General features: G+C 35.6%; 1 long non-coding RNA gene and 1 pseudogene across 1 annotated transcript in view; one reads left to right on the top strand and one right to left on the bottom strand.

Moving 5' to 3' along the window:
- LOC138165147 (uncharacterized) overlaps window positions 1-19,422 on the bottom strand; it is a 233,355-nt gene that overhangs the window by 62,066 nt on the left and 151,867 nt on the right. The window lies entirely within an intron of this gene.
- LOC138165145 (heterogeneous nuclear ribonucleoprotein H-like) lies at window positions 1,897-6,226 on the top strand (annotated as a pseudogene).

Genomic DNA, 19,422 nt, shown 5'->3' with positions numbered 1-19,422 from the left:
ACGTGAAAGGGAATAGTACAACTTTATTCTCATTGAATTTGGCTTAAGGAGGGAATAACATACACACTCAATTCGGTATCTTACCCTACAGGAACATAAGGGGGTAGGTGATAAGAGCAGAGATGATAGTAAGGATGGCAGATTGAGGGAGAGGGTAGTTAGAAGAAAACATTTTTAAAAAGGGATGAGGTCAAAGGAAAAAATAGAATATGTGCAGAGTGGGATAGATTGGAGGGCAATATAATTACTCTTTCACAGCATAACAACTATGGAAATGATTTGGGAAATGTACAATCTATATTGAATTGCTTATTTTCCCAGTGAGGATGGGTGAGGAGGGAAGAAGTAAAAAATCTGGAACACAAAGTTTTAAAAAGAAATGTTAAAAAAATTACATACAACTTTGAAATAAAATATACAGGCACTGGGGTATAGAAATTCATCTTGCCCTATCATCAAGTTAGAGGGGTGACAGGGAAGAATAAAAGAGAGAATAGAAGGGTAGAGTCAAGATGGCAGAGTAGAAGCAGGACCCCTCCTGGTCTCCAGCTTCCACCTTCACCAATCCATGTAAAAAAAGGACTATGAGCAAACTTTGGAGCTCCAGAACCCACAAAATGACACAGAGAAGCTAACTTCCCACTGAGGACAACCCAGCAGGCCAGCAGGAATAGGCCAGCACAGCACTCTGGGAGCTGAGCCAAGGCCTCCATGAGCCAGAAGTTTTAGCCCCAGGGCAGGTATGACCTGGCCACCAGCCAGAGGGCCTCCAGATTAGCAGCAGCCGTGAAAGTTTCCAGAATTATCATCACATATATGAGAAGGACAAAGTGAAAGGTCAGTGCAGTGTGGACTTTGGGACCCAGTAAGTGGGAGTGTGTCAGCTTTTGCCCGTGGGGTGAGAAGCCACTGAAACCCCCAGCACAGCCAGCACCAAGTAGCAGGTTCAGCCCCTGGCCTGCAGAGTGTAGGGGAACCAAGCGACCAGTCTGAGATGTAATCGCTCTTGCTTTAACCTGCTTGGATCTATATTGCAGCCTAGAAATGAGGTCCTGGGGTTCATGAGCAGCATGCCAGAGCATGTAGAGGCATCAGAGAGGGCACCCAAAATACCTCCAAGAGCTGAGAAAACACCAGCATTTGGGACAAAAGCTCCCCTGTCTGGTGGCAGAGTCCTACTGTGGCAAAAAGCCAAGGGGTAAAGTGACTGAGAGGAGATATGAACACACAAAGGAAACAAAAAAAAAAGAAGACTCCAAAATTAGACTCCTATTTTGGGGAGAAAAAGGAACAAAGCATGGAAGAGGAGGAAGACAGTGAAGTCAGAACTCCTGCACCAAAAGCTTCAAAGGAAAATACAAGCTGGTTACATGCCATAGAGTACCTTAAGAAGCAGATAAGAGAAGTGGAGGAAAAATTGGGAAGAGAAATGAGAATGATGCAAGGAAATTACTAAATGAGAGTCAACAGCCTGACTGAGGAAAATATTACCTTAAAAAACAGACTAACTCAATTGGCAAAAGAGGATCAAAAAGGATATGAGGAGAGGAATTTGCCAGATGGAAAAATAATCTCAAAAATCAATGTGGAGAATCTTTCCCTCAGATTTGGATTGCAGCAAAGGGAAGCTAGTAACTTTAAGAAAAATGAAAATGATGTTAAACAGATCCAAACAAATGAAAGAATAGTAGGCAATGTAAAAAATCTCATTGGAAATACCACTGACTGTAATGTAAATGCAAATTTAAAGATCTTCCCTGCCCTTAGGCCCTTTGAAAGGCTTAAAAGACTCTGAGAACCTTCCTTGATTTGCAAATATACTCTGCCTCCTAATAAGCTGAATGTGGTTAAATGGAGCCTGTGGCAGAAGGCTTGGTTTTCAGGAATGCCCACACCATGATGCTGTGTGATTGTGCAGTGGGTCAAGAGGGTGTTTACATTCTCTGACCCAGGAGAAGGCTATATAATCCCTGATATGAGGCTTTGCTTTGGGGCTCACTTTCAGAAGTGTTCTGTGATTTGATTAGATGAGACTCTGGGAAGCCGTTGTTGAGAGCCCCCTGGCTTTGAAAAACCCAGATGTTGATTTGGTATGGATGTAATGGTTGGACAGTTTGGAAATCTGTCTAATTGATCTGTTTCTCTGTCTTGATAATTCTGTCTGTATACTCTGAACTTCGGGGTACTGACCTTTTTTTCCCCTGAACTAGGTAAATGATATGTTTGACTGATTAAACAAGCTTGTTAACCCATTTTGAGTTGCTTTCCTTTATTAAAGCAGATCTAAGAACCTGTGTTGGCAGCCACCCTGGGGAAGCTTGGGGTGCTTGCTGATACACTAACCTGGAAAACAGATCCAGGAGAGATCATTTAAAAATTATTGGTCTACCTTAAGGCCAGGATCAAGTAAAGAACCTAGAAATCATTTTCTATGAAATTCTCAAGGAAAATTGCCCAGATGTTCTAGAATCAGAAGGCAAAATAGAGGTTGAAATAATCTACCTATCACCTCCTGAAAAAGATCCCAAAGAAAAAACTCCTAGGAATTTTATAGCCAGGTTCCGGACCTCCCAGATCAAGGAAAGAATATTACGAGCAATCAAGAAGAAACAATTTGAATATTGTGGAAACACAATCAGATAACACAGGATCTGGCAGGTTCTACACTGAAGGATTGAAGGGACTAGAATAGGATATTGTGAAGGGCAAAGGAGCTGGAATTAAACTAAGAATCACCTACCCAGCAAAATTGAGTATCATATTTCAGGGGAAAATATGGTCATTCCATGTAATAGACGATCTTCAAGCATTCTTAATGAAAAAAGAGAGGTGAATAGAAAATTTGATATCCAGATACAAGAAGCAAGAGAAGCTTGAGAAGGTAAACAGGGAAAAGAAATCATAAGCCACTGATTAAAGTAGAACTATTAACATTCCTCCAAGGAAAAGCGATAATTATAACTGATGAAACTTTTCTCACTATGAAAATAGTTGTAGAGAATATAAATATATACATACATATATATGTTTGTGTGTGTGTATATATGTCTATATCGGAGTTTATATGGGTGTATGAATGCATGTGTAAATTTATGTATATATGTTTACAGGTGTACATAGATAAATGGCACAGGACCAATTTAATAGGAAGGGATGATACTTCAAAGGGGAAATTAAGAAATGAGAGAGGAATATAATGAGAGGAGATGCAGAGAGACAGAATGGGGCAAACTATCTCATAAAGAAGAGGCAAGGGAAAAAGGTTACAATGGAGGGGAAAAATAGGAAGACAAAAGGGAATGGGTCAACCTTTTTCTCACTGAATATGGCTTGGGGAGTTGTAAATAAATGCATACAATTTATATATGTGTGATTCTATTTTCCAAGACAAACTTGGGAATTATATCAACAGTATTTGAAACACTATCATATGAAAACTATTTGGTACTGGCTAAGTAATAAAGTGGTAGATCAATATAATAGATTACTTACACTAGACACAGTGGTAAATGACTATATTAATCTATTGTTTGGCAGACCAGTAGAATTGAAATTCTGGAAAATGAGGTAAGTATTTGACAAAAACTGCTAAGAAAGCAAGAAAGTATTATGGTAGAATTCTACCATTGTTACTATAAGACTTTGAGTTCCTGATACCAAGAATCATGGACCAATAAAGGCTCAGAGAAATTGAAAATATTCACTTGCCAGCATAAGTATAGGGTGGTACATAAAGAAGATTTTGAATTCATGCCATCTTGTGTTCAAATCTTGTCTCAGAAGCATACTCTGTGTTACTTTAAGAAAGTCCCTGAACCACCAAGAGACTAAGGGAAATCTCTAAGATTCTAAATTACATAGAATTTAATCATCTTTCATTGGTAGATGCTGTTTATTTCCCAGGATTCCACTATACCAACAAAAAGAAAAGTCCAGAATCTCATACCATGCCCTCCACCTAAAAGGAAAAGAAAATAGTAAGAAATAAAGGGAGATTGGTTCATGGTAAATGTGATCATTACAATTTTTTATTCATAAAAATTATGGAGAGTCAGGGTAGAGGATATCAACAAGATATGTATGATTAATTTTTAAAAATCACTTGGTCATATGGTGAAAATAAATAGGAATGACCAAAGAATAGACAAGTAATGTCTCTTTTATGTTAAGAAAAAAAGAGAGATAAGGAAGGAATGATGGAACATGAAAGAGAAAGCAGAGAAGATAAGAACACGGAAACAAAGAATAAAAATATATTGCTAGGATTACAGCACATTACATAAGAAACACTTATAATGGAAAGGGATACAGATGATGGGAAACAGATTGATTAAGGAATTGTGAGGTCTAGGTTACCTAGAGATTTATACATTTCTCATGAAATAACTATTTGATAGTGACCAGCTCATTTCAACTAAAGAGCTATACATATCTTCCCTTTTGAAAAAAAAATATAACACTTTCATGGAAGGTCCCTTTAAGGTGTAAATTGTATAATTTTATGAATATCCATTATGATCACTGATCAGAAGAAACAAAAGTAATGGAACAAATACAACTTGTTTCTTCTTTTTGCCACTGTTTTAATGGCTCATCTGAACTTAAGCTCCACTTTCTTCAAAAAAATATATTAGCTCTGGCTTTTCCTAAAAATAGGATATGAAGAAAATCAAATGCTTTCAGTTTGCTTAGAAAATTCAAAGTACAGTAATTTCTTCTTAGCCATGTGATAGTCAACTATTGATCTCATGCCATTGACTCAATGAGGCAATGCCGAGCAAGCAAAGACAAAGAATGCTTTGTGGTTTAAGTGAGGGACTTGTCCTGACCCTGCTCAAATGAAGAATCCAACACTTCTGAAAATTCAAAATTCAAAATGGAGCACCAGGCATTCATATTATCTATACAAGAAGGCAGAGCAAGTCAAGAAGCATTTGTTGAACTTGAATAAGAAGATGAAGTCAGATTGGTACTGAAAAAAGACAGAGAAACAATGGGACAAAGACATGTTTAAGTATTCAAGTCAAACAACATTGAAATGGATTGGATATTGAAGCATACTGGTCCAAATAGTCCCAACATTGCCAATGTTGGCTTTGTGAACGTTCGAGGACTTCCATTTGAGTATAGCAAGGAAGAAATTTTTTTGTTATCTTTTTTCAGGGTTGGAAAATCATGTCAAATGTTATAACATTGCTGGTGGACTTCCAGGGGAGTGGTATGGGAGAGTCCTTTATGCAATTTACTTCATAGGAAATAGTTGAAAAGACATTAAAGAAGAACAAGGAAAGAATATAGCACAGGTACTTGGAAATCTTTAAGAACAGCTGGACAGAAGTTCAAACTTGTTAAGATTCTCCTTGAAAGCTAATTGCTATGCTTTAACCATGTCTTTATGGCTGGTCTGGGTTTGGCAGAGGCTATAATAGCATTGGTAGAGGATATGGGCTTGAAAGAATGGGTATGGTAGAGGGTATGGAGGCTATGATGAATACAGTGGATGAAATGATGGGTTGGCTTTCAGTTGTATAGATTTGGAAGAGACCTCAGTTACTCTTTTTCAGGAACGTCTGATCTTAGGTATGGAGATGGTGGCTCCACTGTCTAGAGTACAATAAGTCATAGTGTGCACATGATAGAATTACCTTAGAGAGCTTCCAAAAATATATTTGCATTTTATTCTCACTGCTCTACCTTTTTCAAGTCCACATTGAAATTGAACCTCATGCCAGAGAGACTGGAGAAGCAGAAGTTGAGTTAGCTACTCAGGAAGATGCTGTGGCAGGCAGCTCAAAAGACAAAGCAAATATACAGTCCAGATTTGTAGAACTCTTCTTGAGTACTACATTGGAAGTGGTGTTGTTTATGATGCCCAAATGATGGAAGGCATGAGCTTGTCAAACCAGTCCAGTTATTGCTGTCCAGTTAGCCAGCAAATGATTCAGGGTTATGGAGGCAGCTACAGTGTTCAAATCAGCATGGACATATGACCAAGTTTTAAAGGAAATATCTATTGATTTTCAATCAAACAATGTGTAGGGAGCCAAGGAGTGATGGACAACAGCTATTTACAGCAGCAGGAACTATGCATGTATGGGAGTGAATAGAAAGGGAGGGATGTCTGGCATGTCGAATATGAGTGGTGGATAGGGAGTCTAATCCTGATCACTACCATGTTTCCCCGATAATAAGACCTATCCCGAAAATAAGCCCTCCCCTTACTGTGTAAGATTCCTCTAAAATAAGCCCTCCCCTGAAAATAAGCCCTATTGATATTGCTACTGTAGTGAAGGTACAATAATAGCTACACGCTACATTACGGTACCCTCTGTATGCACCGTCCCCCACCCCCCATGAAACGCACACCACGCTCCGAGCTGCATCCAATCAGAGCTGCAGCAGTGAGCACGTCATCCTGTTCTTTATTGAATTCATTATTGAATAAAGGTACATTTTTTTGTTCACATTTACCTGCTTATTGAAATTGCTGTCAATGTTTATTAAAATAATCCCTCCCTTGAAAATAAGCCCTCTGGTGTTTTTCTGTCCAAAAAAAATAATAAGACAGTGTCTTATTATCGGGGAAACACGGTATTATTGGTCACATTTTCATAAAGAAAAACAAACAAAAAAAGTTAAACAATATTGTAATACCAAGTTGTAATTTATGCTTACAGTAAGTGAAATCATGACTGTTTTTAAAACTTCAGTTTCAGTATTTCTGAACACAGAAAAATATTCATCTATGTTGTAATAACCAAGTTGAGTAAAGACTATAACTGTTAGACAATTTCAGCTTCTCTCAAGGTAGTTATGTTGTAGGAGTGTACTTAAGCAGTAAGCATATTTAGGTTAAAGCAGTTCCAATTATGTTAAATGTTGCTTTTATACCATATTATATGGAACACTGTTTGAGATGCATGTTGGGAGACAGGCTTTTTTTATAAAACAAATATAGGAACTATATCTGCACTTCATAAATGAAACATTTGGCATGTTTCTTCTAGTTTATTTCATTTATTATCTTGTAAGGCATGTACATTTAAGCTTTTTTTAAGTTAATGTAGACAATTTTGAGATGCAATAGGGATACTTTAGGACACAGTTTTGGTGTTTGTATTAAGTTCTGAGACCTTGATTTAAATCTTTCATTGTATTGTGATTTCCTTTTAGGCATATTGAGCTATATGCCTAAAGTGAAACTTGTTAAGAAAATCTCCCTTTAAAAAAATTCAAAGTACTAAGTGATTCCTTCAAATTGACTCCTTTATGTAAGTATAAAACTGGATAGATGCAACTTCCTGTGATGGCATTGAAATGGAGCTTTTAAGAATGAGTATTTCAGTTAGCATAAGTGCAACATTCTAATTAAATTATATAAGCAAATTCATGGTAGTTGGTAAGATAGAAAGAACTCCTCCTCTATTGGTCTGCCTAAATTAATTCACTCAAAATAAATATTCTTCACACTTAAGTGCCTTATGTGGTGAGTTGCTGTCCACATTGCTAAATTAATTCCTTAATAATTTGTATGAATACATTCTCAAGTATTGCTCATCCCCTGAGCAACTAATGCTTTAGCACATAATTTAGAGCCCTGGGGCAAATGATTGCTTCTAACTTTCTCTGAAAAGATAAGACCAAGCATTGCTGCATATACCTAATGTAACTGTTAGAGGATTCATTCATTAACTCATTTATTAGTTTAATGAAATGACAGTTAGAAGGACATTTATATACACATTAGCTATAAAATCATAAACCAAGAGTCAGAGGTATCTCAGAAGTTGTCCAATCATGTGATTATAGACCTATAAACTTAGACAAAAGATCATAGACTTATGAAGTGATAGTATAGTTCAAGTTCATCATTACATATGAAGAAAAATAAAAAAAAAACAACTAAAGCCTAGAGAGTGTAAGGGATTTGGTGAGGGCATAAGTGTGGGACAAGTGTAGGGAACTCGTGGCCTTGAGGCTACATGTAACCTTGTAGCTCCTTGGGTGCACCCTTTTGATTCAGTTCAAGTTTCACAGAAAAATCCTTTTATTAATGGAGTTTTTTCTGTGAAGCTTGGATTCAATTAAAAGGTCACACTTGATGAGCTAGAGAGCCACATGTGACTTCAAGGTGTCAGAGTCCCCATCTAGACAGTAGTAAAATATCAGAACCATGATTTGAATACAGATCCTTTGACTCCATGTTCAAAGCTCTTTTCACAGTACTACACTAATAAGAAACCTTCTGATCGTATACCTAATAAAATGTTACTCAATCTATCTTTTATGCTCTCTAAAGTGATGGGCTAAGTGGAGTAGCAATATTTTATTATGTTTGTTCCCCATTACAGAAATCCCTTTGCACCATCACTCAACATCTCTTCTTTTGAAGTTCTCTATGTTTGTGTTATGACTTGGTTCAACTCCTTTAAAGACCATGTACTAATTTTCTGGTGATTGTCTTTTCTTTCTCAAAGAAATCATTTTGTTTCTCAGTCTTATTTATCCCAACCCCTGACTTTTTTTGTATTAATTAATTTACTTTTAGTTTTCAAAGTTCACTTCCACAAGATTTTAAGTTCCAATTTTTTTTAACATCTCTCCTCTGTCCCTCCTCAAAATGGTGTGCATTCTGATGACCCCTTCCCCCAAATGACACACCTTCTATCACACCCATGCCTTTTCACTTATTCCCTTGTCTTCTATTTTCCCGTAGGGAAAGAAAGATTTCTATACTCCATTACCTGTACATCTTATTTCCCACTTGCATATAAAAATAATTTTTAACATTTGTTTTTAAAACTTTGACTTCCACCTTTTCTCCTTTCCTTCCTCTCCACTGACCCTCATTGAGAAGGCAAACAATTTGATATAGGCCATACATGTGTAGTCATTCAAAACACTTCTATAGCAGTCATGTGAAAAACTATATTTCCCTCCATCCTATACTGCCCCCATTTATGCTATACTCTGCTTTGACTCTGTTCCTTTTCAAGTGTTTATTTCTGGTTACTCCTCTTCCCATTTGATCTCCCTTCTATCATCCCTCCCATCTCTTATCCTCTTCCCCCCTACTTTTCTGTAGGGTAAAATATATTTGCATACTCAATTTAGTGTTTACATTATTCACTACTTAAACCAAATTCTATGAGAGTAAGTTTGACTAATTCTCTTTCACCTCCCTGCTCTCTCCCTAAATTGTGAATTTTTTTTTCTTTTTTTTGGAGGGGGGAGGGCATGGTAATTGGGAAAAAAGTGACCTGCCCGAGGTCACACAGCTAGTAAGTGTGTCAAGCGTCTGAGTTTGGATCTGAACTCAGGTCTTCCTGGCTCCCGGGCCACTGCTCTAACTGTGCCACTTAACTGCCCCTGAAAAGTTTTTCTTGCATCTTTTATGTAAGATAATTTACCCCATTCTGCCTCTCTCCTCTTCCTCCTAGTACATTTTTCTCCCACCCACTTAATTCTATTTTTTAGATATCAAACCTTGATCATCAACACACTCTATGTCCTTTATGTGTGTATACACACACATACTCAGACAAATATACACCCCCCACACACACATATATATATATATATATATACACACATATATATAATGTGTTTGTATGTGTATTCCCTCCAACTACACAAAAACTGAGATGTGTTACAAATTCTATCTTTCCATAAAGGAATATAAACAGTTCATCTTTAATTTTTTTTATTTTATGATTTCTCTTTCATGTTTATATTTTCATGCTTCCCTTGAGTCTTGCATTTGAAAATCAAATTTTCTATTCAGGTCTTGTCTTTTCTTAAGGAATGCTTGGAAGTCCCCTATTTCGTTGAATGTCCAATTTTACCCTGAAGGAAGATTTACTGGGTAGGTGATTCTTGGGTTTAATCCTAGCTCCTTTAACCTCTTGAATATCATATTCTAATAACTCTTATCCCTTCTTGTAGAGGTTGCAAAATATTTTTATCCTGATTGTGTTTCCCCAGTATTTGAATTGGTTTCTTCTGGCTTCTTGAAATAATTTCTCTTTAACCTGAGAACTCTGCAATTTGTCTACAATGTTCCTATGGGTTCTCCTTTTAGGAGCTCTTTCAAGAGGTGATTGGTGCATTGTTTCAATTTACCTTTTCCCTTCTGGTTCTAAAATACCAGGACAATTTTTCCCTAATAAATTCTTGAAAGATGATGCGTAGGTTCTTTTTTTTTTTCTTTTTTTTCCTGATCATGGATTTCAGCAAGTCCAATAATTTTAAATTATCTCTTCTGGATATATTTCCAAATCATGGATTTCACCAAGTGCAATAAGTTTTAAATAATCTCTACTGGATATATTTCCAAATCAATTGTTTTTCTAATGTCATATTTCACACTGTCTTTTATTTTTTTTTCATTCTTTTGGCTTTGTTTTATGATTTCTTAATTTCTCATAATGTCATGAGCTTCTATTTTCTCCATTCTAGTTTTTAATGAATTCCTTTCTTCATTGAGTTTTTCTATATCTTTTTCCATTTGACTACTTTTTAAGTTATTCTTCTCCTCATTGACTTTTTGGATAACGTGCAATTTTAATTGTTTTCTTTTTAAGGTGTTATTTTCTTCAGAATTGTTTTATGTATCTTTTAGCAAGCTATTGACTTATTTATCATGATTTTCTGGTATTACTCTCATTTCTCTTCACAATTTTTCTTATAGTTCTCTTACTTGATTTTCAAAAATTTTTTTGAGCCCTTCCATGGCCTGAGACTAATGCATATTTTCTCTTGGAGACTTTGGGAATAGGAGTTTTGATTTTTTTTTTCTTCCTCTCATTGTATGTTTTGATTTTCCTTGTAAGCAAAATAAGATTCCATGGTTTGATTTTTCTCACTATTTGTTCATGTTCCCAACCAATTTCTTTCCTTTTTAGCTCATTGTCAAGGTAGGACTCTGCTTCCATTGTGTGTGTGTGTGTGTGTGTGTTTGGGGATGGGGGGGGTTACTGCCCCAAGCTTCAAGGGTTTTTCATAGCTGTTTTCAGAGATATTTCTGGGGACCCTTAAATTTTCAGCTCTTCCAAAGTGATAAAATCAATGCAGAGGTGTTTACTACTCTCCTGTACTGTACTCTTGTCTGTAAGTGACCACGAGGACTCTTTCCTTCCTTGTAACTGCCTTTTCACTGCTGCCACAAGCTCTATTATGGCAGTGCTCCTTCTCATCCCAGGGCCAAAATCCAGGACAATGACCCAGATCAAAACATGGACAAAGTAAGAGAATCCGATCTAATTGACAGCAAAGAAATCCCTGAAACGCCCCCCCCAACTGTCTGTGTACTGAGATCTCCAGAATAGCCAACACTGCTGCCACCACCCAACACCAGTACTGTTGCCACCACCCACCGCCACTACTACGTGCCACTACCTGTGGCGGTACTGGGCTCTTCACTTACCTCAGTCTGACACACTTGTTCTAGTGACCTTCTATCTTGTCTTTGGCATTTGGGGGTTGAGAAGTCTAGAAATCACCACAGCTGTAAATGATTCAGTTCTGAGACCTGTCTGTGCTGGCATGGCCCATGCTGGACTATGTTTTTCTCCCAGCCCAGTGCAATTGACCTTTTCTGTTGAACTTCCAGGTTGATTTAGAGCTAGAAATTTGATTCACTCTGTCATTTTGTGGGTTCTGCTGATCTAGAATTTACTTAGCTTTATTTTTATAAGTATTTGCAGGGTTTGAGGGAGAACTCAAGCTGCTCCCTGCTTTTACCCCAAAATCTTTGCTACCTTTCCCCCAGACTTTTAATAAATATAATAAACATAAAATTTCATGAAATACTGTGGTCCTTTATTTGGTCAACCACTTAAACTCTTATGACATCCTTCTTCCTAATACCTCAAGAAGAGAATTCAATCATATTCTTGGTCAATCACACATAGGTTTTCTACTTCCATTACTGAGATTTTCAAAATTCCTTTGTCCAGTAATATTTTCTTATCCTTTTATTTTTTTCCTATGCAACATTCCTGAAATTTTGATGTTTAATTACCATCTTTTTTTAATAACCTGACCCTATTTTTTCCCAGTGTATCCTTCATCACCTACCCACACTTTCACCCAATCGCAATCTTGACCTATGGTTTGCCCAATACTTATTTACTGGCACTCAGCAAGAATTTAATAAATATTTGTCAATTGATTGACTGACTGGCCTAGGCAATTGGGATTTTTTTTATGTCTTCATAATATCCTTCTGAGACACATTCCATTGCTTATAGGCTGGTTCTCTCAGTAGCAACTTAATCCATGGGATCCCAACTATATTCCCTATGAACCTTTATAAAGCTTTATTCCCAGATGACATTGATTCCCATGCTCATAGCCACCCCTTCATACTATCGTAACATGTTCTCACTTTAAAAATTGATTAAATTGTAGAGGCCATTTCAATACCATCCTATTACATATGAAGAAATAAGTACAGAGATGGTTGAGTGGTCTCCCTAAGATAATACATATATCACCCATGAGAGGCAGGATTTGAACCAGTTTCCCCTTCTACATAATCAGGGCTTTCCTTCTCTACTAAACCTCTTTCCCTTGAATGCCAAACTTCTATCTTTATTTCCCAGGACCATTCAGGTTCTGTTATTCCAACAGTCACTGTCCACATAGCATATTCTAAATCCACTACTTTCTTACAGCTGCATAGGCTACCTCTTTAATTGCCTACTGCAGCCCATTCTGAGATTCAGAAAAGCATTTTTAAAAGTTTCCCACTCTCTTATATTCACCTTCTGCTATATAAACTTATTAGATCATCAATATATTTCTTTGACACAACAACAAAAACAAAATAAGTTATTTTATACATCACATCATGTACTTCCATGTTGGTATATTTAGAGAGAACCCATTGCTTTCCTCCCAAATGGGATAATTTGCTTTGGAGTCTTCAGAATATTCTTCTGAGACCCATCCCATTATTTATGGTTTGATTTCTTTGGTACCAGTTTAGTCCATGTGATTCCACCTATTTTCCATATGAACCCTTATACATCTTTATTCCAAAAATGTGATTTGCATGAGATACTGCCTGAATATGCTCTGCTCTATCAAACATTTTAGGAAGAAGTGATTACATCTTCCTCTCCCAGCAGGGGTTCTCATTATTTCTACTACCAGTGATCAAATAATTTATCAAGGTGTTATTCATTATTTTTTTAAGAAAACGTCCATGAGAAACTATCTGAATAAAGTATCCATAAGCACTACATAATGCCTTGGGGCCATGCCTGTCATCTATTTTACAAACTCCTTTTCTATTTTCAATTATCAGTTCAGGTGGTCTGTACTATATGTCAATGATGAAATTTCCTGATTCTCTCTCCATTTATCTTCACATAAATAATCTTTGTCATGCTGGACTTCTCTAATTCCTGTATATACTCACATGATATGTTATCTTGATGCACAATGGAACCTCTTCCCCCATTTTCTACCTATCCTCTTCTTTCCCTCCTTTCCTTCCTTCCTTCCTTCCTTCCTTCCTTCCTTATTTCCTTCCTTCCTTCTTTATTTCCTTCCTTCCTTCCTTTCTTTTGCATCATACCCAACCAGGGCTATGTTTCCTGAATCAATTTTTTTTCTAACAAGTCTTAGGGATATATAAGAGTTCAAATGCACCCACCTTCTTATTAAGATGTTTAGCTACACCTATTTGCTACTGACTCCTTTGTTGAATTTTGTCCCTTGTGACCCCCCCCCCATTCTTTCAAGTCCCATTCCTCATTTTTTGCAACCATTGAGTAAAGTGTCTAACTTTGGTGATATACATAGTCTTATCTTTCTCAGTCTTTTCAGTTTAAAAGTCCTTCCATTAAAAAAGCATGACAATAGACAAATTTATTCTTACTTGCTACATTTTTCCTATCTCGGTCCAGAAATCTTCACTTTCATATTTTAAGCTCTGTAATATAAATCAAAATCCATTTCTTAGTTTTTCCTTATAACATTTTTTTTCTATATCGCTTGGTTTTGCAGGGGTGGGAGTGGCAAGAATGAGGAAATTACAATGGGAATATTTCTGGTCCTCAATTTCTTATCCAGCATTCATAATTGATGGTGATACGTATTAGATCCCTTTAGGCTGTTGTCATTTGTGCCAGTATGAATTACATTACTAGGTAGTTTTCATCTGTTTTAAATAAGGCTTGCACTCTGTTATAAATGCCCTCACACAACAGCAGACCACTCTGTCATTGTTATCGGGTCAACAAATAGTTGCTTCAATACCTCTTTTAACAACAAATCACCAAGTAATACACTTCTCTTCCTCCTCTGCCCCTACTTGATAACTGATATTTATGCTAACAGCTTCTATGAATCAAATCTATCATTCTTTGAAGGGCAAAAAGCATTGCTTGAAAACTACTTATAGGCTTTTACACTTTCACCCTAAAAACCTATTAAAATTATATAGTGAATAAATTAATTTATTTAGTTATTCATTATTAAATTAAATTATATATTTTACTACTTGTTAATAAAGTTATTCAACATTTTAAAAACTTCAAAGAAGTCACTACTCTGGGTATTATAGAAGATAAAATTAAGAATTATTCAATTTAATAAAACAAGTCCTGGCTAAATGCTTATTGTGTGAAGGACATTTTGGTAGTCACTGGTTAAGGAGGATAGTTAAATTAAATGTTGTTGCTGACATCGTGAAACTTAAAAAATAGAAAAACCTTGATGATGGCATTAAACAGTTACAAATAATATATGGGGAGGTTTGAGGAGAGCAAGGTCATTTTGCACCAGGCAAACTATAAGAAACTTAGAACTGGAAGGAGGCATGAATAATATCCACAAATCTCCCATTGTAGAGATGAAGAAACTGAGGCCCAGTAAATGTATTTGATTTGCCTAATGTCATACAGTATATAAATTGCAGTGTTAACTTTCACACACAAGAACTTTAATTTAAATTCATTGTTCTTTCTGGGGTGCCAGACCATACTCAATGCCAATAGCCAGTGTCTCTGGAACATTTCTCATTTCATATACTGTGCATTAGGAAAGTGAGTGGTAATAAAAGAGGAGAATATTTTCGTTGTCCACATTGAAATACAACCTAATTGCTATGGCATCAGTATGAGCACTCTCTGTACTGAAGCAGAATGGAACTCTAATATTTTTGTAAGTCACAGAGATAAAAATTGATCTGCCCCTGAAAGGTATTTTTACTGGACTGAATGGATGAAGGTGGGAGGGAAGCTAATTCCAGACATGGAAAGTGTGAACAATTAAATAAAATGAATCCACTTTTTTAATTTAATGGCTAACTGTTTAGTACTTTAAACTTTTATTCGAGCTACATATTTGACAGAGGCAATGGAGTCACATTTCTTGGGCTGAGTTTGGACAATCCACGCAAACGGATGCACATATTCTCACTAGTTCAAAAGCAAGCACTCACTGTCAGCATAAAACAAATGAGAAGGGCCCAAAAATGGATTACATTCATCCCCAAATCTAGGGAAAACTAGAGGTTGCTGAATAGGGAGTAGCATTTCTAGAGAATTTGGAAAGTAATTACTAGAGAAGCAAAATATCATTCCTAATATTTGTAGCTTATTAATAAAGGGAATAGGAGACCCACTTTCAGATAACTAGGGGGGAGAAAGGATTTATATTTGTAGCTGCAGTATTGATATTTTAGTGTGTCATCAAATATATTATTTCTTCTTTTCTGACCACCATCTTGCACTTCTCTCTTCCTTTATATTCTGATCTAAGACCATTCTGGGAGATTTTAATCATTGGACACATAAGTTGTTAAATCTCTTTCCTACCTTATATAGTCTTTATCCTTGAAAATCTTCATTTGTGTTTTGGGATGTATTTTTTTGGTCTGTCTATATACAAACTCACACAAACTAGATTCTGCGGTTAGTGAGAAGATGAAACAAGTAGTTCAGTGGAAAGATCACTGAATATGGCCTTGGAAAAGTCATTTAAGTATCTGGGATTCAGTGTCTCCAACTGCACTCTTGAGTTGGGCTAGATGACCTCTAAGGTAAACTCTAGCACTATGTACATAAGCCCATGGGCAGTACCTACTGTGAATATTGTATTTCAATTCCTAAAATGTAGTCATACATCTCACCGAGAGCTGATGAGTATTTAAGACTGTAGTCCATTGACTTGACATTTATTAAATACCTTTTGTAACCAAATTGAGATGGAACGTGGTAGAAGAGATAGAGTTGTTACTTAAAATGTGTTCAAATTCAAAATCTAACACATGTCTGTGTTATCCTAGGTAAATAACATAAACGCTTGCTAACTTAATCAAATCTTTATGGCAGTCAGATACAGACCAATCTCCTATATGATTTAGTAGAGGTTGATTCCTATGAGAACTTCAATCTATCCACAAAATCTTACGTACTTGATAATGACAATGGCAATAATAGTAATGATGATGATAATCAATAAATATTAACATTTTTGAAGTAAAATTTCTATCATTATTTTCAGAGAAATATATTTATATGCATATATATATATATATTTACACACATAATTTTCTTTTTTTTTAACCTTCACATTAGACATTAGTCAGGTTATAAAGAAGGATTGTATCGGATGGAATGAACAAAGGGAAAGAGGAAACAAAACCAAACAAGAAAAGAAAAAGAGCAAGTAGTTTGCTTCAATCTGGATTCAAACTCAGTTCTTTCTCTGCATGTAGACATCTCTCTCCATCATGAGTCTTTTGGGGTTGAATTATAACCCTGCATTCCTGAGAAGAGTCCAATCTATCAAAGTTGGTCATCATGCATACATGGTATGTGTAATTGTGTACAAATTTCTCCTGGTTCTACTCTTCTCATACAGCATCAGTTCTTATAAACCTCTCCAGGAAAAAAATGAAGTCCACCTGCTCCTTTTTCTTATAGTACAATAGTATCCCATTAAATGCATATACCACAACTTGTTCAGCCATTTCCCAATTGAAGACCACCCCCTTAATTTCTAATTCTTTGCCACCACAAAAAGAGCTGCTATAAATATTTTTGTACATATGCGTCTTCCTCTCACTTCTATGAAATCTTTGGGATACTACCCTAGAAGTGGTATTGCTGGGTCAAAGGGTATGAAATTATTGATAGACCTTTGGGCATAATTCCAGGTTGCTCTCCAGAATGGTGGAATCAGTTCACAACTCCAACAGCAATGCATTAGTGTTCTAATTTTTCCACATCCTTTCCATCATTTGTCATTTTCCTGTTTTGTCATCTTAGCCAATCTGACTTGTGAGATGGGGTACCTTAGAGTTGCTTTGATTTTCATTTCTCTAATCAACAGTGATTTAGAGCAGTTTTTTCATATGCTTATAGATATCTTTAATTTCTTCCTCTGAAAACTGCCTGTTCATATCCTTTAACCATTTATCAATTGAGGAATGACTTGTATTCTTATAGATTTGACTCAATTCTCTCTATATTTTAGAAATGAGTCCTCAAATTTTCCACTTCCATCCTAATCTTGGTTTCATTGGCTTTCTTTGTATAGAAGCTTTTCAATTTAATGTAGTCAAAATTATCCATTTTGATGTTATAATGGTCTCTAATTCTTGTTTGGTCATGAAGTCTTCCCCTTTACACAAATTTGACAGGTAAACTATTCCTTGCTTTCCCACATTGCTTATAGTATCAGTCTTTATACCTATATCATCTACCCATTTAGACTCATTTTTGGTATATGGTTTAGACAAAGTCTATGCCCAGTTCCTGCCATACTATATTACAGTTTTCCCAGGAACTTTTGTCAGATAATGAGTTCTTATCCCCAAAACTGGGGTCTTTGGGTTTATCAAAGAGTAGATTATTATAGTCATGAGTCTTGTGTACTCAATCTATTCCATTGATACACTATTCTATTCCTCAGCCAATAACAAGTAGTTTTGATGATTCTTGCTTTATAATAAAGATTAAAATCTGGTATAGCTAGTCCACCTTCCTTAGCATTTCTTTTCATTAATTCCCTTGATATGCTGGGCCTTTTATTCTTCCAAATAAATTTTGTTACTATTTTTTCTAGCTTTATAAAGCAGTATTTTTGGTAAATTGAATGGTATGGCACTAAATATGTAATTTAATTTAGGTAAAATTGTCATTTTATTACATTAGCTCAACCCAGCCACAAGCAATTGATGCTTTTCCAATTAGTTAGATCTGACTTTATTTGTGTAAAAAGTGTTTTGTCATTGTGTTCATATAGGTCCTTTGTTTATTTTGGCAGGTAGATTCCCAAATATTTATAATGTCTACAGTAACTTTAAATGAGATTTCTCTTTTTATCACTTGCTGTGGAATTTCATTAGAAATATATAGGAATGACACGGATTTATGTGGGTTTATTTTATATACTGCAACTTTACCAAAATTATTTATTTTCCCAAGTAGTTTTTTTTTTTACTTGATTCTCTAGGATTCTCTAAGTATATAATCATATCATCTGCAGAGAGTGATAGGTAGGTCTCTTCTTTACCTAAATTGTTTCCTTTGATTTATTTTTCATCTCTAATTGCTACTGCTAGCTAACATTTCTAGGACCAGGTTGAATAAGAGGGGTGATAGTGGACACCCTTGATTCACCCCTGATCTTATTAGAAATGCTTCTAATGTATCCCCATTACATTAAATACTTGGTGATGGCTTTAGATAGGTGCTACCTATTATTTTAAGGAAGTCTCCATTTATTCCTCTATTTTTTAGTGTTTTCAATAGGAATATATATTGTATTTTGTCAAAAGCCTTTTTTGGCATCTATTGAAATAATCATGTTTTTTTTTTCCTGCTGGTTTTATTGTTGATATGATCAATTATACTGATGGTTTTCTTAATAATAAAATATCCTTGCATTCCTGGAATCCTACCTGCTCAAAGTGTATTGTTCTTGTGATAAGTTAGTGTAGTCTTTTTTCAACTATTTTATTTAAAAAAATTGCATTTATATTCATTAGTGAAATTGGTGTATAATTTTCTTTCTCTGTTTTATCTCTTCGTGATGTAGGTATCAGTACCATATTAGTGTCATAAAAATAATTTGGTAGGACTCCTTCTTCACTAATTTTTCCAAATATTTTGTGGAGTATTGGAATAAATGGTTCTTTAAATGTTACATAGAATTCAGTAGTAGACCCATCTGGACCTGGATATTTTTTTTCCCTAGGGAATTCACTGATGGCTTGTTCAATTTCTTTTTCTAAGATGGGGTTATTTAAGTAACTTACTTCCTCTTCAGTTATTCTGGGTAACATTTTTTTTTTTGGTAAATATTCATCCATTGCACTAATACTGATATATTTATGTGCATACAATTTGACAAAATAATTCCTAATTATTGTTTTAATTTCCTCTTCATTGGAGGTAGATT

The sequence above is a fragment of the Petaurus breviceps genome, unplaced genomic scaffold (genome assembly GCF_028583685.1).
Source record: "Petaurus breviceps papuanus isolate PSGF00001 unplaced genomic scaffold, PetGlider_PUasm1.0 208, whole genome shotgun sequence".
In the NCBI taxonomy this organism is placed as follows: Eukaryota; Metazoa; Chordata; class Mammalia; order Diprotodontia; family Petauridae; genus Petaurus; species Petaurus breviceps.
Note: the sequence above shows the minus strand (reverse complement) of the source record. Positions and strands in the feature narration are given on the sequence as shown.